The sequence below is a fragment of the Dipodomys spectabilis genome, unplaced genomic scaffold (assembly GCF_019054845.1).
Source record: "Dipodomys spectabilis isolate Male_0828 unplaced genomic scaffold, ASM1905484v1 ptg000128l, whole genome shotgun sequence".
Classification (NCBI taxonomy): domain Eukaryota; kingdom Metazoa; phylum Chordata; class Mammalia; order Rodentia; family Heteromyidae; genus Dipodomys; species Dipodomys spectabilis.
The window spans coordinates 839,931-862,166 of NW_024870805.1; the positions used below are offsets into that span (position 1 = coordinate 839,931).

At 53.8% G+C, this 22,236-nt stretch overlaps 1 long non-coding RNA gene across 1 annotated transcript; it reads right to left on the bottom strand.

The window, feature by feature from the left end:
- Positions 1 to 1,728: 1,728 nt before the first annotated feature.
- LOC122116216 lies at positions 1,729 to 21,961 on the bottom strand. Its single transcript, XR_006148917.1, has 3 exons — positions 21,820 to 21,961; positions 2,086 to 2,427; positions 1,729 to 2,011 (listed from the first exon to the last, which is right to left on the bottom strand). It is a non-coding gene; the product is annotated as an uncharacterized LOC122116216 (long non-coding RNA).
- Between the last annotated feature and the right edge of the window lie 275 nt (positions 21,962 to 22,236).

Here is a 22,236-nt window from a genome sequence, read left to right on the forward strand (position 1 = left end):
CTGCGGGGGGGGCGGGGGGGGGGGAGCTTTGGGGAAGGGAGGAGGGGGAGGGGAGGCGCGCTCAGGGCTGCACCGGGCTTGTCTGTCTGCGGTCCCCGGAGGCCGGCAGGCTCCAGCCAGACCTCAGGGTCCCAAAGAAGCAGATGCCATTTCAAGAGAATGCGAGTCAGACGCGAGAGGCTCTTCAGGAGCGCCGCCAGCCTTGGGCAGAGTCCTGACAGTGCCGTGCGGGGTCTACACCCCAGGGCTGACCATCCAGGAGCAGGGGCGGGAGCGCGGGAGAAGACGTGGCCGCCGTCCCTGCGGCCACCTGGAACCCGACGGCAGAGCAACGCTGGGCATCCCGCAGGACCACCGTCCTGAGCCCCGGAGCTCGCCACAGCCCGGCCCGCCACAGCCCGGCCCCCGCACGCCTGAGCGGCCGCGTCCCCTGCCTTGTGAACCGCCCCCCGCCGTCCCCGCCATCTCCTCCGGACTGAACTTTTCTTTTTCACCACAAGTTTTAACATAATGACGCCGCATTTGAAGACAAACTACCTTAGTAGCCGCGTCCATGGTCTCTCCAGCCTGGAAAGGACGCGTCCTCGGAACTTGCTTAGCGTTCCCGTTTCCGCCGTGTCCTTGAGTGTCCCTCGCGGTGGCCTTGCAGCGCGCTGGTCCCACGCAGGGGGCGGTGTCTGGGCGGTGTCGGGGGCTGCTGCGGCTCCGGCTCACACGCGGCCTGGCCTGTGGCCGGCCCCGCGCCTCTGTCACCTCAGGGCATCCTGTGGGCAGCAAAGCTCGGCAGGGCCTCTGCTCCATTAGCTGGCTGCCCCGATGCAGCGCAGCGGCCGCAGGGCACCGAGGAGCCAGTGCAGGTGGCCGGGAAGCTCTGGGGAGGGAGGCTACTGGTGTCCTCCACGCGTCTGCCCGTCTCCCACCATTACTGTGTGTCTCCTTCCTGTTCTGTAACCTGGGTCGGAGCTCCTGCCGCCCCCCCTCCTCAGACACAGTGAGAGAGTAATGACCTATGCCCTGTGTTGCTGTCAAAGGTCACAACAGGCCCTCGTCACCCAGCCCTGGGGCCACGGGCAGAAGTAGAGGCAGAACACAGATATCTGGGAGACAGTCAGGCTAGCTAGGGAAAGGCAAAGAGGCTGCCTTTGGGGTCCTGTCCAGCCAGGCAAGAGGTCAAACCAGGAATCTGAGGGTCTGGAGCCGAGGGGGCATGGTGAGGCGGCTCCTCTCCCCTCCCCTCCCCTCCCCTCCCCTCCCCTCTCCTCCCCTCCTCTCCTTTCCTCTCCTCTCCTCTCCCCTCCTCTCCCCTCCTCTCCTCTGCTCTCCTCTCCTCTCCTCTCCCCTCCTCTCCCCTCCCCTCCCCTCCTCTCCTCTCCCCTCCTCTCCTCTCCTCTCCTCTCCCCTCCTCTCCCCTCCTCTCACCTCCTCTCCCCTCCCCTCCCCTCCCCTCCCCTCCTCTCCTCTCCTCTCCCCTCCTCTCACCTCCTCTCCCCTCCCCTCCCCTCCCCTCCCCTCTCCTCCCCTCCCCTCCCCTCCCCTCCCCTCCCCTCCCCTCCTCTCCTCTCCTCTCCTCTCCCCTCCTCTCCCCTCCCCTCCCCTCCCCTCCTCTCCTCTCCTCTCCTCTCCCCTCCTCTCCCCTCCCCTCCTCTCCTGCTGTCTTTGACTTTAGTCTCCAGATATGTATCTAAGAACAAGCACCAAACCAAACCAGACAACATCTTTGCTATCACATCAGGTTTTGGATGAAACACAGGTATTAGAACTTTAAAGTGAGGAAGGAAGAAGCCTCCAGAAGCAGAGCTGCGGGCGTGGATGGGCAGGTTGGACGCACTGGCCACCGTGCGCTCCTCGGTGGCATCTGTGAGCCCGATGCTCTGAGAAGTGGCCCTCCTGTCACCCTGCCACACTGAAGAGGCCACAGTTCCGTGAGTCACTGGCCTAACCCTGGCATCTTCTTCCAGCATGAAGAGGAATTACTTCACCTTCCAGTCTAATCATTTGGCCGATGATTTCTCTGCAGAAGAAATATTCGTTATCTACTATAAAACTACTAATTTTTAAGATTTTGTATGGGTAACAGGAGTTTACCTCCCTCCTTTCTTATGTTTCTAAGCGACTCTTCATCACTGGTGCTTTCTCTGACCCGAAGGCTGGGCCTCCGTACCTGCGGGCGCTCTGGGGAGAGGGGGTGCGAGCAGCCGCGGGCTCCTTCCGCAGCCGGTGGCCCCTGTGAAGAACGTGCTGGCCCGGGTAGAAGGGGGTGAAGGGCTCTGGTGGGTTTGGGAAGTTGACGGAAGCCCTTGTCCCATCCCAGTCACCCAGCTTCGCACCACCAACCCCAGTCTTAAAAACTCAGTCACGTCACCTTTAAAGGGCTCCGCGTGAACGTCCCTCTACTTCAGATGGGTCGGCTGACTCCACACAGGTCCCCTGAGGAGCAAAGCAGCAATGGGAATCGGGCTGCCCTAGCTTTCTTCTTTCCAAACGGCAAGCCACTCCCTCCGGTACAAGCCCTTCCTTCACCCCGGCCCCCTCGCCACACACCAAGCGCCCAACACGGTGTGGCCTGAGGATTAAGTCAATGCTTCCTAATGAAGTCAAGGAATGCTAGAACAGGAAACTAGCTGTTTAGTTAACGTTTAAAGCAAAAGTATATACATATATAAATAAATATAAATAAATATACATATGAAATCATATCGACACTGAGGACAGAGTGCCCAAAATCTCACCATGTGTACAGAGTTACCATCAGCAGAACCCAACTATTTTATGTAATTCTCTTTCTCATGCTTTTATGGTTCTTTTTGGTAAATTCTCTTTAGTAGCATGCAGAACACCTACCCTGAATGTACAGTATGCTAAACATCACCCTACCGTTTCCAACCTCCAGGTTGTTGGCCATGATCTTGAAGCATCTTAAGGGTTAGGGTGGTTTGCTTTGGTTTTGGCGTTGGTTTTTGGGTTCTCCGCAGTTTTTGTCACTTTTGCTCTTGGTTGGTTGCCCCCAGCCCCCCCGCCCCGCTCACTCCAGACGCCACTGTGTACTGCTGATGTTCCTCTCCTGTAAATAGTTCTACAATTAAACTTTTTGAGAAAAGCAATGGTTCCTTTTGGAGTGAGTTCTTCGTGTTTTTATAAACTAAGAAAAATTATATAGACCAAAGAATTTTATCAAGAAAAAATTACCCTCCTCCTCTATTACATATTTCCTTGTTGAAATATCAGGTTCCCCCTGAGAAGACACAGACATTTCCTCAGGTTATAAGTTTGATGTGAACACAAAACGACGCAGATTAAGATGAGTTTAAAATGGACGAACGTAAGGTAACTATCGATGTGGTTCATGCCCCTTCAAGTTGCGCGGAGCCCTGCGGGTCCTGGGGGCCGGGCAGGCAGGCCTGGTGGGGCCCTGCTCGGTGGTCAGGGCTGGGAGCGGAGAGGGGCCCGCTGCCCAACCCGGAGATACAGCAATGGCACCCCTCCAGACCAGGCCGGACTTGGGGTTAGCTTCTCGCCTGCTGCTCGCCCCTCCCTCCAGCTGTCTAGTTGTGGCGCCCACCTCTTTCCGCTGACCTGTTGCCAGTCTCACCAACGCCCAGCTTCCTCACGGCATGCCCGCCTCTCCGTCCATTCCCCTCCACTGAGGGCAGCTCTGATGCTGGCCCTTCCCTGAGTGTGCACCTGCTCCCCACATGCCGGCCTGTGGCCGGAGGAAGACTCGGGTCCCACACAGCAGCCTCCCCACTGCTGGCCTCCCCACTGCTGGCCTCCCCTGGCCTCCCCACTGCTGGCCTCCCCTGGCCTCCCCACTGCTGGCCTCCCCTGGCCTCCCCACTGCTGGCCTCCCCAGCCTCCCCACTGCTGGCCTCCCGGCCTCCCCACTGCTGGCCTCCCCTGGCCTCCCCGGCCTCCCCACTGCTGGCCTCCCCCTGGCCTCCCCGGCCTCCCCACTGCTGGCCTCCCCAGCCTCCGCTGGCCTCCCCACTGCTGGTCTCCCCTGGCCTCCCCACTGCTGGCCTCCCCACTGCTGGCCTCCCCAGCCTCCCCACTGCTGGCCTCCCCGGCCTCCCCACTGCTGGCCTCCCCGGCCTCCCCACTGCTGGCCTCCCCGGCCTCCCCACTGCTGGCCTCCCCGGCCTCCCCACTGCTGGCCTCCCCGGCCTCCCCACTGCTGGCCTCCCCTGGCCTCCCCACTGCTGGCCTCCCCACTGCTGGCCTCCCCACTGCTGGCCTCCCCAGCCTCCCCACTGCTGGCCTCCCCCGGCCTCCCCACTGCTGGCCTCCCCGGCCTCCGCTGGCCTCCCCTGGCCTCCCCACTGCTGGCCTCCCCACTGCTGGCCTCCCCACTGCTGGCCTCCCCAGCCTCCCCACTGCTGGCCTCCCCTGGCCTCCCCACTGCTGGCCTCCCCGGCCTCCCCACTGCTGGCCTCTCCACTGCTGGCCTCCCCACTGCTGGCCTCCCCTGGCCCACTCAGGACTCGGTGGGGTTTGGAGGTGGGATGGGGGCTGGGTAAGAAAGAGCGTGTCTACAGAGAAACTGAGTACTTACTGATCCCACAGTGAGATTAAGAATTTCTACAAAGAACCAGTTGAAGTGTATAAATTCTAGACTCACAGGACAATCAGAAAAAAGAAACCATTCACAAATCCTTTCTGTTAATGTTACTTGATTATAATTACAATTTATGAAATTGTAATTTCAATTAAGAAATAGAGTTGAGAACTCATCTAATGAATATATATGAGAGAAATACTATCAGTTATGCTCTATACCTATATATAAATTTATATAAGTATTTTTTGTATGTTATTTCTTTCTACAATGCATACAACTAGCAAAACAAAAGCACCCTTATATGTTTTTCCCATAACTCTTTAATAAAGGTTTTACTTTATTTGCATTTTATTTGGAACTTTGTCCTCCGATCTGCAGGTGGTTTTGCGATATTTTCCCAGCATCAGTAAAAACACAGAGGACTGAGCTGGCCACAGATGACACTGGGTTTAAAAGTCACTAGACAGGAAGTGGCGCTGTGGCTCCAGCAGCAGAGCACTCACCTTGAGCTGAAGAGCGCAGGGACAGCACCCAGGCCCAGAGTTCAAGCCCCACAACCGACCAAAAAAGAAAAAAAAGTCACTAGACAGAGCCAGAGCCCAGCTCTCTTGTGTCAGGAAGAAGTACACTTGGAAGTCGCTGCTCTGTCTGCACAAGAAAAAGGCTGAACCCACGGATAATAGCGAAGGTTTTCAGCTTATCAGAGGACTGATGTAGAGACAAACTACCGCCCGAGCGCTGCTCTGGAAGAGTAATTGGTGGATTAAGAAAACATAGGTTAGGCTAGGGGCGTGGCTCAGGTGGTACACACAAGGAAAGCCCTTCAAACCCCAGAGCCACGGAGGGAGGGGGGGGAGGGAGGGAGGGGGGGGAGGGGGGAGGGAGGGAGGGGGGGGGGAGGGAGGGAGGGAGGGAGGGGGGAGGGGGGGAGGGAGGAGGGGGGAGGGAGGGAGGAGGGGGAGGGAGGGAGGAGGGGGAGGGGAGGGAGGAGGGGGAGGGAGGGGAGGGAGGGAGGGAGGGAGGGAGGGAGGGAGGAAGGAAGGAAGGAAGGAAGGACCAACCTGGATTTTGACTCCTGTAATATTCTTTCCCTGTGGTGGTGGTATTAAAGTGGATTCCTATAGAATGGCTAGTGCACTTTGAACCAAGAGCAGCTCAACTATGGAAAGCTGAGAACAGGGTAGTGTTTGTTATCTATAGAAACATCAGTCTCTGCACTAACCTCACGTAAAGGTGATTTTCAAGGGCCTCTCATGAGCCCTAAAAACAAACATAAATGCAGGGCTTTTAAATCAAACAACTCTGACCTCGGCATTCATAGGCCAGACATATGCTGCCCATGTTTGGCATTTTTAAATTAAATTTACCATCCTATCCAGCAAAGATACCCCTTAGTATCTGCCCAGGGGAGATGCCGAGTTCTGCGGAAGCCTACCTACGTGTAGCTATTTAAAACAGCTCTGTTCATAACTGACAGGCCTGCGAGCAACCAAGATGGCCGTCCGTGGCTGGATGGATAAACTCACCGTGGTACGCCCAGACGGTGGGATAGTGCTCTGTGCTAAAAAGAACTGAGCCGCGGGGGTGTCAGGACACTTGACCGACTACTACGAAGTAAGGCCCTTCCTTAGGTCACCTGCAGCTGGCCTCCTCTAGGGACCCCCCTTCCTCCCAGACCCCTCCTCCGGAGACCCCCCTCCTCTGGGGACCCCCCTCCTCCTGGACCCCCTCCTCCGGGGACCCCCCTCCTCCTGGACCCCCTCCTCCGGGGACCCCCCTCCTCCTGGACCCCCTCCTCCGGGGACCCCCCTCCTCCTGGACCCCCTCCTCCGGGGACCCCCCCTCCTCCTGGACCCCCCTCCTCCGGGGACCCCCCTCCTCCAGGACCCCCCTCCTCCAGGGAATCCCCCCTCCTCTGAGAACCCCCTCCTCCGAGAACCCCCTCCTTTGGACCCCCCTTCTCCAGGGGCCCCCCCTCTTCTGAGACCCCCCGTCCTTCTCTGGGGGGACCCCCTCCTCCGGGGAACCCCCCTCCTCCGAGAACCCCCTCCTCCAAGAACCCCCTCCTCTGGACCCCCCTTCTCCAGGGACCCCCCTCCTCTGAGACCCCCCTCCTCCACCCACACAGGGCTCATAGGCAGCTGGCAGGCCCCTCCCCCCTTGCCCGTCTCTGGTCACACGCCGGCAAAGCTGGGTGCTGCACCATTTCATCCACAGGGACCATCAGAAAACCCAAACTGGAAGCGGTAAAAGATCAGAGGGGTAGGGAGGAGGATGGTGCGTGGAGACCTCAGGGAAGTCTCGAGCAACACTGTAAAGGTCACTCCAAGGTCACTGAATTCTGCCAAAACCCACAGCATGCGCCATGCCGAAAGGAATGAATCCGAAGAGAAGTCAGAGCTTCCGCTGATGGTTGCACACCAGTGTCGCACTCTGCACCGCCTACCACACCAGAGCACGGCGCTGCGTGGGCGCCGGCGGGAGGGAGGGAGCCCTGCGGCCACCCATAACCACCCCAGCCGGCTCGCAAGACAATACATTACTTGAAAGGAGCAATGAAACCAGAAGCTGTGTTTGGGAACCGGCCCAGGCACCGACCGGAAGACTTTCAGCTGGTTTCCATTATTTGACATTTTTAAATGAGTTGCCTTTCGAGAACGAGAACACTGGGGTTTCGGTGGCTTGTTTTATTGTCATTACCTGTGAGCTCCTAAATTAGCGCCATGTGATACATGGTGAGTGTTGTCACTTGCCTTACACGTTGGGTGAAGAGCGCAAAGCTGTGTGTCAGACGGAAAGGTCCGCGTGTCCCCCGTATCAAGCTGTGCAGGTGAGCTGGGCGACCATCCTGAGTTCTCAGCCGTGGTCGTCCCAAGCCTTTACCGTAGTTCAACATGGACCAAATCGATTTTGCCTGAGCCATTAGCGTCCAGGACAGATGAAAATTCATTTCCAAATGATCTCATTACACCGCTATGGTCTCTTAAGAATTTGGAGTGTGAGAAATTCAATTTTCTACCTCCTGCGCATTTTCCCTGGCTGAGGTTCAGGAAGAAGGCCAAGCTCCAAATGCGCGCTCCTTTGCGCGATCCCACAGCCGGGTTTCTCTGCTGGCTGCTGGGTGGGGCCTTGCTGTTTCCAGGCCTGGGAAAGCTCTGGGGCAGACACTGCCGTCCAACAAGACGCCCCTCCTGGGGTCCCCCTCAGAAAGCCCCCACCCCCTTCTCCTGAGCCAGCTCCCTCCCTCCCTCACACGCAAGCTCTGGCCACTGTCCAGAGACTCTGGACAGTGAGACTCTGCCAGGGCCAAACCAGAGCGGCCCGGCCACTGGTGTGGGTCAGCTCAGCTCCAGCTTGCCTCCCTGCCCACATCCACCCACCCATGGGCCCCCTGTGTGTGTGGACAGCACCACCTCCCCTGGGAAAAGCTCTCTCTTGTTCCCATCCTCAGTAGAACACTCGTGGGTCCCACACCCTCCTTCCTCACGTGCCCTGGCCTTTGGGGCCCTCGGCACTGCAACTGCAACTCCTGTGTCCCCAGCATGAGCCCCTCACACCCTTCCAAGGGACGCTCAGCCTGGCACTGAACGGAAAGCTTCCGGTGCAGTGACACACGCCTGCAATCCCAGACCCAGGAGGTGGAGGCACTCGGGTTAGCGCTCCGGGGCAGGCTGGGCTGCATCAGGCTGTCTCAGAAACAGGAAAGGCAGCTTTGGAGCTGGCTGGTGAGCACTTGTGGTCTTTGGGGATGAAGGATGCTTACTGTGAGCAATGCAAGTGTTTCCACTGTGATGATTCCGTGCCGTGGGCAGAGCATTTGTACAGCTTCGCCCTCTGTTACGTTTCCTTTGCCTCTCCCCGCTCTTTCCAAACAGCGTTTGGTCCATTTCATCACGCTGTTTGTGTGTGTGTAACACACTTGGACCTTCTTTCCCCCCTCCCCTCCACTACCACCTTTTCTTCCTCTCCCTCCTGCTGGCCCGCCTCCACTCAAGTCCTCGGTTCACACTCAGGTACCAACCTCATTGTCAGGTTCGCCGAAAGGAAACTGCCACACGGTTCAGGCAGAAAAGAGTGTATTGGTGGGGAGACAACATGCTAGCCTGCAGGAGAGAGGTGTGCAGAGAGAGCAGAAGGAAAAAACTTGTGGTTGAGAGGGATGGACAGGGAGCTCAGAGCCGGGGTCCTTCGCGGGCTCAGGCCGGTGATCCCTGGTCTCAGCCCTCTCAGGAGGGCTGTCCTCCTGGGACAGGGAGCTCAGAGCCGGGGTCCTTCGCGGGCTCAGGCCGGTGATCCCTGGTCTCAGCCCTCTGGGCGGACCTAACACCTATCATCATTGTTCTCATCCTCATTTTGGCTCCATTCCACGCATGAGCAGAAAGGTGATATTTGGCGCTCTGAGCCTGGCTTATCTCACGTTGCTCACGTAAGGATCTCGTTTCCTTGGTTTTCTGGAAAATCATTCTTCGTCAGTGTTCTTTAGCCATTCTTCCATTGTGGGCACCTCAGCTGACCCCAGCTTGGCCATGGTGAGCAGAGCTGCCTCAGACACTGTGTGCGGGTCTCTTGTAGGCGGATTTAGCCTCCTGCAGAGACGTGGTCCTGACTGGGTGGTGGGCATAAGGTAGGCCATGCACACTCACAGTGAGTGCACGGGGCTCCTCTCCCCCGGCGGCGGCGATTGAGGGTGTTTGCCTCTGTCCTCACAAGCATGTCGTTGTTTTCTTGGTGATTGCCATTCTGACTGGGTAAGATGGAATCTTGATTTACATTTCCTTTATGACCAAGCATATTAAACACCTTTCATATATTTATTAACCATGAGCACTTCTGAGAACTGTGTGTTTGATTTATTAATTAGATTACTTGTTACTCTGATGTTTAGTATGCTGAATTCTTGGAATGTTCTGGATACTAATCCTTTGTCCACTGATAGCTAGCAAAGGTTATCTCCATTTTCTCCTATTCCATCAGTTGTCTCTTGATTCTGGTAGTGTTTCCTCTGATGTCTACAAACCTTTGATTTTGATGTAGTTCCCTTTGTCAATTCTGGTTCTTGTTTTCTGAGCAACTGGAGTCCCATTCAGAAAAATCACTGCTGTCCTGGGTATTCCCGTGTTTTCTCCATGTCTCTGGCAGACAAGACAGGTGCCTGTGTTTTGTTAGCTAGCTTGCTACCATAATCTAGAGCATCAAGAACCGGGCTCATAGAATGCGTAGCTGCCTACCTCTTTCTGCGGCAGTACAACCATTTCTTTTCTTTTCTTGTTATTATAAAGGTGATGTACAGAGGGATTATCTTTCAGTAAGTCAGGTAAAGAGTTCATTTCTTTTTGGAAACTGTTGCCCCTTCCCTTGCTCTCTCCCAGTTTTTCCCTCTCAGCCCCACCCACAAGTTACAGTTCATTTTCAACATAGTATCCAGTGAGTACCACTGCTGCATTTGTTCCCCCTTTGAGCTTGACTATTTCTATTTCAGGTATGGCCATGTAAGTCTTCATTTCTTTAAATAAACATATGATCTAAAAATAAAGATTTAGGCCTATATTGCTCTATCCACATTGACCTAAGCAATGTACAATGACCTCTAATTTCTGATTCAAAACCCAAAGCACATTCACTATCTATGTTAGTAGTACACTGGAAAAACAAACAAGCACACAAACCGTAAAAGTCAGGCGCAATCAGCTGATACCTGACACCCTGCCTGTGCCAGTTGCAGGGAAGAGTGCTTCCTTGAGAGAAAACATCGAGGCCCACCAACTGTCTGCAGCTTTTGATATATTTGAAAACCATCCGACCAAGATAGAAGAAGGAAGAACTTACCCCACCCCAGATAATTTTTAAAATAGGATAGAAATTGACCCACAGGTACTCCAGGGAGCCTTGAGTGGTGTTCATTAAGTATCTGTGTAATAGCCGGACACAGGCAGCTCACACTCGTAATCCTACCTACTAAGAGGATCACAGTTGGAAGCCACCCTGAGCAGGAAAGTCCACAGGATCCTGGTTCCAATTAGAAAAAATGCTGGAGGCATGGCTCGAATGGTAGAGCTTCAACTGTGAGAGGAAAAAGCTGAAGCAGAGCGTGAGGCTGAGTTCAGGCCTCTGTTACCTCGAGTACCTAGTGAACTGGATCAGAGAAGAGAAAACCAAGATGATGTTTTTTAAAAATAGAACCGAGCTAAGTTCTAGCAAGAACACTTGTATACTTGTACAAGTGGAAGAGCTCAGAAGCCAGTTACACATGGCAGGAGCTGGGGGGGGGGGGGGGGCGGCACAGAGCCAGGATAAATGCTGCAGCATGGTGAAATGTGAAATGCGGAGGTTAACGGAAGATGGAAACGCAGAAACAAGGGTGAACAGCACAGAGGCCCTGCAGGGCCTTTCCAACCACCCCCTCCCACCCCCCAGAAAACAGGCTTAGCCAGACACAGATGTGGGCTCCCAGCAGGTGGCAAGAGGGGCACAGTCCGGCCTCAGGCTTTGCCAACGCTGGTGCTGGAAGACACCATGCTGTGAAAAGCTAGCGTGGGCTCAGGGAATACTCCGACGGAAAGCCCCAGATGAGAGACAGACATGGCCAGCTCTGACAGATGGCACACACTAGGGAATAAAGAATGAACAGCATCAGCTGGAGTTGTTCTAAGCCTTGCGTTCAGGTTTACAGATGCTCGGCACTCCTTTCCACGTCCAGAGTCACAGTTTGTCTCTCTGGGACACATCAAGAGCAACTAACAGTAAAATAAGGTGCAAGTGCTGGAACACTATAGAACCACAGGGCTGAGGGTCACAGGGATAGAACTGGCAAAAAGCAAGGGAAATCAGACACAGCGTTAAGAACTCGAGTGTGGCTGAGCACCTGGGACTCACACCTGTAATCCCAGCCATTTAGGCGGCTGAGATCTGAGGATCAATGTTTGAAGCCAGCCTGGGCAGAAAAGTCTATGAGACTTTTCTCCCATTAGCCAGCAAAAAGCCAAAAGTAGAGCTGTGACTCAAGTGGCAGAGCACCAGCCTTGAGTGAAAAAGTTAAGGGATACCACTGTGCTTTGGGCTCCAGCCCTAGCACAAGCACAAGTACACAAGCACACGCGCACGCACACACACACACGCAAATAAATAATTCAAGTGTGATATAGCCTTGTACTACTCAATAAATACTGCAGAAGATACTGACTTTTTTTTTTGTCGGTCATGGGGCCTGAACTCTGGGCCTGGGCGCTGTCCCTCAGCTCTTCAGCTCAAGGCTAGTGCTCTCCCACTTGAGCCACAGCACTACTTCTGGCTTTTTCTGCTTATGTGGTGCTGAGGAATCGAACCTAAGCCTCATGCATGCAAGGCAAGCGCTCTACCACTGAGACACCTTCCCAGCCCAGATACTGACCTTTCACTTCTGCTTTCCAGACTTTGTGCAAATTCCCCTTCTTTCCAACAGAATGTCAAACTCATTCGGGGAAGGGAAGTGTGAGAGATATAATTTCAGAACAGCAAAACTGACCCACAACAAACCACCATGGAAGGGGAAGGAGCTGTCACGGTGTCTGAGCCACGCGAGGCAGTCACAGTGACAAAGACGGGGTGTGGGGTCCCCGTGGAGGGCAGAGGGGAAGGGGAGGTAGAAGACCAGGCGCAGCCTGACCAGCTGTGACTCTGAAGGAATGACCCCGGGTGGTGCGTCAGGCGCCTCAGCACACAGCCAAGCAGCCGAGCGCAGGCTCCGGGGTGGGAGGCTGGTGTGGGGCAGCCCTGCTTACAGACAGCACAGCCCAGACCTTCCCATAGGGGATGGGGAGCATGGGAAGCGGGCACAGCACAGGGCTGTGCAGCACGCACGCTTCCTGCGGAGAGGCCACGGGCGGTCCGGGGAGCAGACCCCACATGTGCTGCCTGGTGGACTGGGCCCAGGAAAGACCTGGGCCTTGGGTGATGCGCAGCCCTGGCACTGACGCAGGCCGGGTGGAGAGGGGCAGGGCGCAGAGGCGGTGAGCAGAACGACACCTTCCCCAGCGTGTAACCTCCCGGGAACCGACCCTGCTGGCCGTGAGCTGGGGTGCGTGGCTTGAGGGTGGGCAGACAGGGCCTCCAGTCTTCTGCTCCCCTCTGAAGGTGGACAGGTACAGGGAGCATGGGGGGGCGGGGCGGCCGGTGGCTGGGAGCACTTCAGCTTGGTGACACTCTCCTCGCTCATCTGCTCAGCCGCCCAGCTCCTGACCGCCACCACGCAAGGTGTGCTCCCGACAGAGCTGAGGCCAAGGGGAGGCACGCAGGTGTGTATTTTGATGCATGAAAGTGCTTAAATCTTAATCTTGGGTAATTCGTGTTAATAAAACAATTTTTTAAATCTTCCTTAAGCCCTAGCAGTGGGGACCTTTTTGTCTTCCAGGAGCTACTTGATGATTTGAAACATTACTCAGGGCCCCGGGAAATTCTCCCTATGGGCTGATGGTTACTGGGAGCCAACAAGAAGCACACCATGCACGTGTGCACCTGCCTGGTCATGTGCCCAGCCATCTCACTGGCTTTCACAGCCGCGGGCCAGAGGATCCCCACAGCTCCCAAGGCTGAAGATGTAGCTCAGCTCTAGAGCCAAGCACTGGGGTTGACCCCGAGAAATGAAATAAAATGTTCAAAACCTTTCTGCAAACCAAAGCCAAGATCAACACCTGTCCCGCCTGAATCCTGAGCCTGCAGACACCACACAGGGGAGACAGGGACCGTGGCTGCGGTGTCAGCTGCTGGAGTCCCATGAGTCTCCCAGTGAGTGCCGCCCACAACAGAGATCCTCAGGGAATTTTCCTGTTTGTGTTCTGAATTGGCTCTGCTGTCGGAGGCCCAGGGCTGAGGGAAGCCTGCAGAGACAACAGGAGAATCAGGCTCCAGGGGGAGAGTTTGGCAGTGTAGCTGGGTGGTGCACATCCTGCCCCATCGTCGGTGTGGCCAGTGAGGTTGGACAGAGAGATCGCTCTTGCTGGGCAGCCATGGCTCATACCTGTCACCCTAGTCACTCAGGAGGCAGAGATCTGAGGATCGCAGTTAGAAGCCGCCTCGGCAGAAAAGTTCTTATCTTCATCTAACTACCCAGGAAAGGCGGGAGTGGTGCTGTGGCTCAAGTGGTAGAGAGCTAGCTTAGAGCAAAAAAGCTCAGGGAGAGGGCGCAGGTCCTGTGTTCAAGCTGCAGGACTGGCACCAAACATCACTCACAACAAAAATAACAAAGTTAAATTGCTGTGCACCTCATATTAAACCTCCTGACCGAACACCAGTCCTAAGCTGGCTCCAGCCATTCTCCCTCTCCTCCCATTTTGCTTTTCTCCTGAACATTGCATCTACACAAATGGAGAGAAATATCAAGAAAATAAGGCTGCCAAAGGAAATGTGAAGAAAAGGAAAGAAAACACGAGTCCAACACGCAAGTTCCTAAAAGTTTAAATAAGTGAGTCACACAGCGAGTTAACTAGTTGAAGACAGGGGAGGGGAATGGAGTGTGTATCTTTCTTCCAATGTGATTGATAGCAAAGTACCTGTGACCATAAGCCCATGGGCATTGACTTTCTGAGCCAACTGCTCGTGAAGGTCATGAATGTGTATGAAGGTCATGAACTCCAAAGCACAAGTCTGGGCTTTCCTGGCTCTGCCCAGCCCAGCCTCATGACTACTGAGTCACCGGGCTGCAGACTTCCTGCCCGCCTCCCGGGCTCCTCACCCACCACTGCGAGCAGCCCACAGAGAATTCCAACATGCTAGCTGAGGACTGGGTCCCGAGGCACAAACGCATGCTTGCATCTCTAAGCACTCCAGGGAACAAAGCCGTGGGTAAAAACCTTGATGGTGAGCCAGACACGTGGCTCACGCCTATGGTTTTAGGATGCTGAGATCTGAAGGGTAGGGATTCAAAGCCATCCAGGTAGAAAAGTCCTGAGGTCTATCTGCAAAATAACCAGCACAGAGCTGGGCTGGAGAAACTGGAGGTGGAGCTCAAGTATCGAGCACTAACCCTGAGTTCAAGTCCTAGTACTAGTGCACACATGCACACGCACACGCACACACACACACACACACAAGCTGGGCTAGAAGCAGTGAGTCGTATAGTTTGTTAGCCAAGCAAGCAAGCTGAGGCCCTGAGTTTAAACCAAGGAAAAGAGAGCAGAGGGGAGGAAAGAGGAGGAGAGGAGAGGGAAAGAAAAGGAGGGGAGGAAGGAGGAGAACAGAGAGGGGAGGAGAGGAGACGGGAGGGGAGGAGAGGGAGGAAACTTGGCAGAGTGATTACTTACAGGCTTGGTGCCTCAGTGGTGCTTCTGAACTGTGCCCTGACTCTCCTGGCCTGCCCATGCAGTCCTGGCACCGCTCCCTCCCAGCCAGAATCCCCTCCAGGATTTTTGCACAGAGCCCGAGGTGATTTAATGCCCCTCATCGAAGCTGACATTGAGGGGCTGAGGAAAAGCCAGCTGGTGACTACCTTGGCTGCTCCAGTGCAGATTCACACCAGTAACCGCCCGGCCTCCGCACCCGGGATTTAATTCACAGCAACTTTCAGGTAACCTGTCAAATTTGTAAGCAACGTTTCAGCGTGGGGCAGAAAGAAGCCCTCACAGGCCTTACCCTTCTTCTCAATTATTTTTAATTATGCACTTCACTTAAGAACTTAATTACTTCCACATTAACCTTCCTTCTACCTTTTAATATAAAACACACCAAGACTGAGTATCCAATCTTCTGTAAAAACAAAGACTAAGAATAGCAACCTCACAGGACACTTACCAGTGATGGGCAGCAGGGCTTTCCACCCTGGGTGGTAGGAGATGGGCTCTGAGTAACTGGCTCTTTATCAACTGGTCTGGAAACCTTTAACCACGGACAGCTGTGCTAGCACTGCTCCCTGAATTTCAGCCCGCAGATTTAGTCACTAGCTCCATTACACAGAACAGCTGGGCTCACACCTGTAATCCAAGCTGCTCAGGAGGCTGAGATCTGAGAGTCATGGTTAAAAGCCAGCCTGGGCAGGAAAGGCTGGGTGACTTTCTCCCCAACCCAACCAGCAAAAAGGCAGAAGTGGGGGTGTGGCTCAAGTGATAGAGCATCAGCCTTGAGTGGAAAAAACTAAGCAGAAGAACAAGGCCCTGAGTTCCAGGCCCGGTACCAGCACACATACAAAAGCGACAGTCAGTTTCCTGTGGCCAATAGCATAACACCAGACAGGTAAGGTGGTTTGTTTTTTGTTTTTTTTTTTTTTTTTGGGGGGGGGGGTTGTTTTGTTTTGTCAGTTGTGGACCTTGAACTCAGGGCCTGGGCACTGTCCCTAAGCCTCTTTGTGCTCCAGGCTAACATCACTTGAGCTTATGTGCTACTGAGGAATCGAACCCAGAGCTTCATGCATGCTAGGCAAGCAGTTGACCACTGAGCCATCTTCCCAACCCCAGCAGTTAGGTTTTAATGCAAAGAAGCTTATTTCAGCTTGAGTTTCTGGAGGTCCAACGTCAGATCTGGAGTCTGACAAGATGTCAGCGAGGGTGCGTGTGTGCCTGCCTTGTGCGTGATCTCCTTAGAAACTGGTCACTATTCAACACAGAGTCCCTGAGACAACCGTGTCTCACCCTGGAAGTCCCACCTCTGACACCCCATGTTCAGAGTTTAGGTTTCTCTGTCTAGGGAGGGAGTGAAATGTGAAGACACTCGGATCACACCCAACCGCAGCAGGAGTGCGACACTGAAAGGATCCTTCAGGATCCTTCCAGAGAACCACGCCCAGGCAGGCAGGCAATCTCCTCCTCCCCGTGGCCCTCCCCTCCCCATCGTGGCTCCAGGGTCTCCACCAGGCGGTGGGGTGATGTCCTTCTTCAGATCTGCTCTGCCAGGGTAGCAGGGCTCCCGCGGGTGCTGGGAGGCAGCTCTCCTGTGCACCATGCTCCCCGCTCCTCCCACTGCTGGAGGCCGCAGCCCTGTGCTCTGCAGCCCTGTGCTGTGCCTCGTGGTTGGTCTGGAAGTAGGCAGCGCCTGCCCACTGGCCTCCAGGACCCTTCCCGGGAGCGTGGGCCTCCCCAGCTCCCGTGTCCTCTGACAGCAGGAGTTGTAGTCGGAAGACCCCTCTCAGGCAGGCAAGCCCACCTCGTCGTCTGGAGTAAGAGCCCACCGCAACAAAGTTATTAACAAGGAAGCAACTTGATTGAGGAGGTTCCTACACTGACCGGCCAGGGCTGCAGCACAGGCTCGGGAGCTGATACTGCGACCCCAAGTGGTCCACTACTTTGTTTTTTAAAGGCAAAATTCATAAGGTCGAGCCTGGTCACGCAGGTGACCAATGAGATCACCACACACACAAGATTGCACAGTCATACCAGACCACACACAGGTGGCCAATGAGGTTACAGTTTGTCACATAATGGCTGTTTAAACCAGCCTGTCACTTTTGGTTTAAAGGACTCACGAATTCAGCGTCAAGGCGGAGCTTACGGTAAGCATGCACAAAAGGTGGAGTTTACAGTAAGCAAGTGCAAAAGGCCGAGTTTAGTGGAGTTTACCATAAGCACATGAAAAAGGTGGAGTTTGCGGTAAACTCATGACATTGCCAGTTTGAGCCAGATTACTACCTGTTTTATCCGTCAGTCCTTAACTGAACAATCAAGGTGGGTTAGGTTGTTTAGGGGAGGGGAACCTAGAGGCATTCTTTCCATTCTAGGAGCTGGGCTGGTTGCCTTGTTTAAAGGTTTTTTCCTAAAATCCATAAAACAAAGGCAAAGCCTGGAAAGAAGCTGTGCCAGCTGGAGTCTCCTCTCGGGCCTACTTCAGACTGAGGGTGGAGCAGCCGCCCACCTCCAGGAAGACCCCACACAGTTGCTCCCTCTGGGCACAGAGGCTGCTTCTCAGCTGCCCTACAGCAGGACTGCCCAGGGGAGGAGGGCCGACTGCTGACCAAGGGTCCTTGCGCAGGACGGCTTCCCCCTCCCCCTCCCCCGCCCGCAGGGGCTGAGACGTGTGAGGGCAGCAGGTAAGCGGCCCACAGACAAGCCAAGTTCTCCTTCTTGCCTTCCTCTGGTGCGGGAGGGGGCGGGGCACCCGAGAGACGAGGGCGCCCCTGCACCAGGACAGCCGGGGCCCTGCTGCCCCGCAGCAGACCCATGGTGGGAAAAGTCTGACCCAAGGCTCACTACCCAATGTGGCATGTGAGGCACACAAAATGTCACTGCTGTGAGTCTGGACACTTTTCTCAATTAACGGAAGTGTCACTCCACATTCTATGGCAGGAATGTTCATGGCACCTTGTAAATACAAAGGTTTTTGTTGTTGATAATGCAGGGATTTGGTTTTTGGAGGTTTGTTTTTTTTTTCCTTTGGTCTTTGTTTCATTTTTCACTCCTTTTTTAAGGCCCAAAGTGTAAGGTTCACTCCTGGATGGCTAGCAGACTCCACCCTCCTCGCAGCAAAGTCTCCACCCAGTACCTGCATTACCTAGGCAACAGGGACACCTGGAAGAGGTCACATCTGCATCCGCTGAGGTCACATCTGAATTTGATGTGGCCACACCTTTCCCCGCCCATACCCTAGATAAGGGCTAGCTCAGGCCCAGACTTTTTCTCTCTCTGTTAGTTTCTAGCTCTCTGCTCTCTCTGTTCTATTCTAGCTCTCTCTGTTCTTACTTCTGCTCTCTCTGTTCTATTCTAGCTCTCTCTGCTCTTTTCTAGCTCTTTTCTCTCTCTTTACCAGCTCTCTCTCTTTCCCTGCCACGTGGAGTGCCAACCTTGCCTGGTCCCAGCAGGTCTACTGAATAAACCTACCCCTTACCTGAATACCATGTGCGTGCTGGTGCTGTTCTTACTTGGCTACCTCTTTTTAAAATCCTAACACAAAGGTTCTGTTTGCTCCTGAAAATGTCGTGTGAACTCCAGCAGACCATTTTGTTTTGCGCACACAGAGTGAACTGTGATGAGGAAGAAGTCAGTACTGGCTGATTGACGCAGGATAAACTGAGGAATGTGAAGGCAACTCAGAAGCATGGTATTTAGAATCCCAGAAGCACTGTCTAGCTCCAAAGAACAGCCACAGGATGCATTCCTTCCTGAAGGATGCATTTCTCACCCCAAAAATGAACAATTGTTTGAAAGGACGCCTTCCTGAGAGAAATGCTCCCCCAAAATGTAAGCAACCTCCTACCCAAAATGTAGATAACAGTACACTTTCCTATCTCAAGGATAAGTGTCTGTTTTATGACTGTATGAATGCTTACCTGGAAGAAATGTCCCAAACAATCAGAAACTCTGAAATTGAGGAATGATTAAAGGAATGAGTAGAGCAAGGATAAAACATCTATCTTTGCCTGTCTTTGGAGTCAGACCCCTCCCTTGCCTCCCTTGGGTGGAGGAGCTCTGTGTATGTCTCCCTTTGAGAGCACACATACTGTGTTGGAGTGTGTCTCTGCTTTTTGACTGCTTGACTGCTTACTCACTCAATAAAGCGCTGCCAAGTCTTACCATCATGACTAGCCCAGAAGTTCTGCGATTGAAGTCAAGGACCTTAAGTGAAGAGGCCCCACGTTTAAAAGACAACTTCACAAGCTTTCACCTGCATCCCGTAAGGTCTGCACAGGACACCTCCCTATCTCTTGTCTAAGTTTCCACCCAGTATCTGTTACCTAGGTAACTGGCACACCTGGAAGTCACCTTCCCCTCCAGCCAGGTCACATCCCGGGCCACCAATGGTCACACGCCTCCTATCTGACCTCAGGAGGGTCCCAGACCCTAGAGTCACATAGGGATCCAGTGTGGGCACACCCTTCCCCACCTGGCCACACCTCTTCCTGTCCCTAGCCCAGGGGTGGGTCCCCCCTTTCCTTTTCAGCCATGCCGGGCCAGAAGTTTCTTCTCCTGCCTGAATAGCATGTGGTGTTCTCTTCATTTCTTCCATCTGCTATCTTATGAAACCTACCTATTTAATATACCTTACACATCTGGTGACATGATCACCTGGGAACTATACTGACCTAGACCACAGTGGCCCAAGGCACCACACCACACAATATACAACACAACCCAGACCGCTCAGGAACCGCCGGGGGGGGGGGGGGAGGGGGGGGGGGAGGGAGAGATGGAGGCAGAAAGGGGAGAGGAGGGAGAGGGACAGGAGGTCCCCAGGTGGAAGAGCCAGATAAACAAGGCAGGCCAGTGACTCTGGGTTGGTCCTGTGTCCTGGCTATCTCCACAAGTCTGCTAGTCTGGAAGGGCAGCCAGGCAGCAGGATGTGAAACCAGACTATGATACAGCAAATGAAAGCCACACTCAGAAGCACATGTTTCCAAATAGCTGTACAGGTCTCCAAACACTCTGTAGTACATGTCTCCAAACACTCTGTAGTACATGTCTCCAAACACAAGGCTTTAAGCCAAGAATGATTTCCTCAGTGAAGACATTGTGGCCTCACTCACCCTAACTACTCCTGAGCACACACCCAAGATAGTATTTATGAAACATACTTTATAAACAAAAAGATTTATGCTTATGCTCATTATTCTCTGTAGTACCTTAACTCTGTCTTTTCTATCAAAGTGTGTTGCTTAAAAGTTCCTGCTTTGACCTGGTGGCTTAGCTCTCCCAAAGGAAAAGAGGAACTGCTTTGGGATAAGGAAGGACTTTTGAAATGTAAGGTTTTCCTTAAGCTGGTTTCTTATAAGATGGAATTAAGACACCCCTCTGAGGGCTCAGGAAAGAGTGAAGGGTGTGTGTATATTTTGAGATTGCTTGTGTACTGTTAATCTTATTTCACAGTCACTTTATGTAAATACATGTTAATCCTATCCAAACTAGCCAATCAGGAAAAGATGGTGAACCTGAGCTCAACCAATGAGAGCAGAGGGCAGGGCCTGCTGTGTTAGAGATAAATGGGGGCTGGGAGGGGGCAGCCCACCTCTCCTGAGTTTGCCTGCCAGCTTTCAGCCTGGTGGCACACCTCTGGCAGAAGTAAACTTAGCCTTGCTGAGACAAGTCTTTCTTTTCATGTCTGTCAGGACTCCAGTAGTTCTTGGAGAGCATATTTATAATAACATGCCCAAATCATTGTTACTTTCTAAAGTCAATCAATCAGTCAATACACAAAATAGAGTACTGACAAGAGTCTTTTTCCTAAATGCTTGCAGCCAGCAGGCTTGTAATTCTAGCTACTCAGGAGGGCCAGCAGTTCAAAGCTGTAAGGTCCACAGTGAAGGCGTGCAGATCCCCCCACCCCCAAGTCCCCACCCAGTACCTGTATCACCTAGGTGACTGGCACACCTGGTCACCTCCCCTCCTCTGAGGTCCCATCCTGGATGAGCCCCCCTCCCCACCCATGCCTCCCATTAGGCCGAGAGAGGGTCCCAGGCCCTGAGGTCACATCCACATCCTGTGGCCACACCTTCTCCCTGCCCTGCCCAGATAAACCCCGGGTCAGACCCAGCCAGCCCCTTCACCCGGAGCGCCACCACCGCGCCTGGTATGCAGCAGTTCTACCACGTGGTGTTCTAATTGTGATGTTTCATTCTCAGCTACCTAATTAAACCTAACAAAAGCCAGCTGGGCCGGAAAGCCTGTGAGACTCTTATCTCCAATTAACTACAAAAACGCCAGAAGTAGAGCACTAGGCCTTGAGCAAGAAAAGCTCAGGGATAGCACCTAGACCCTGAGTTCAAGCCCTGGACTAGGGAAAAAAAAAAAGTACCTGGGATTCTCAAGTTGCTTATAAAACCAGTTAAAGGCTTGAGGCCAAATCATAATTTTGTCCTGTGAAAGAACAAAGGCAGATGGGGCTGGGAAGGTGGCTCAGAGGAAGAGCGCTAGCCTCGAGCAAAAGCAGTTCAGGGACAGTGCCCAGGCCCGGAGTTCAAGCCCCAGGACTGGCAAAAAAAAATTAGGGGGAAAAAAGGTACAAAGGGCAGCGAGGCCAGAAGCCTGGCTCTCCTGGGGCTGCTCAGTGCCCCAGCTGGACGGCACCTGGAAAGGCCGCTCGCCCACTGGACGGCACCTGGAAAGGCCGCTCGCCCACACAGCCCCACCGGAGACGCCAGATGGTCTCAGTCTCTCCTTAAGTCATCTCACTCACACAAGAACAGGTCACACAACTGAGCGTGGGCCTCCTTTTGCGCAGCAGGGCATCACCTAAGCACTCCTTGGCATGGGGCCTGCTTCCTGGCAGATTCCAGCGACGCCCATCTCAGGCTGGGTGACTCAGGCCCATCCTATAATCTGGGTCCTGCTCAGTCACTGTTGGGATGAATGAAGGCTCAGGAAGAGATGTATAATGACCTGGTTGCCGGAATCAAGGGTGCTGGGCCGAGCTCAGCATGACAGGTTGGTGGACTGAAATTTCACCGGGTCCTGGGCCCCGCAGGTGACTTCTCCTCAGAGACTCCAAAGTTCCACACCCCAGCATCCAAATCTAAAGGGAATGCAGTGCCTGCTAGGAAAAACTGGAGACAAAAACACTTAGGTAAGTTTTTGTTGTTGTTTGGCAATTAACAAATATACTAACTCGGTGTGCTACTTGGTGGGTTTGTGGGATTCACAACATTTTACTTGACACTTTTAAACACTAAGTGTCATTAAGTTTCTTCTAGTGCCTATTTGATTCATCTCACTGTTTTTGGGAGTTGTTCAGGACATACAGAGAGACCACATTTTGAGAGGTCGAATTGGGAGTCTTTACCAGAAAGCCAGCAACTG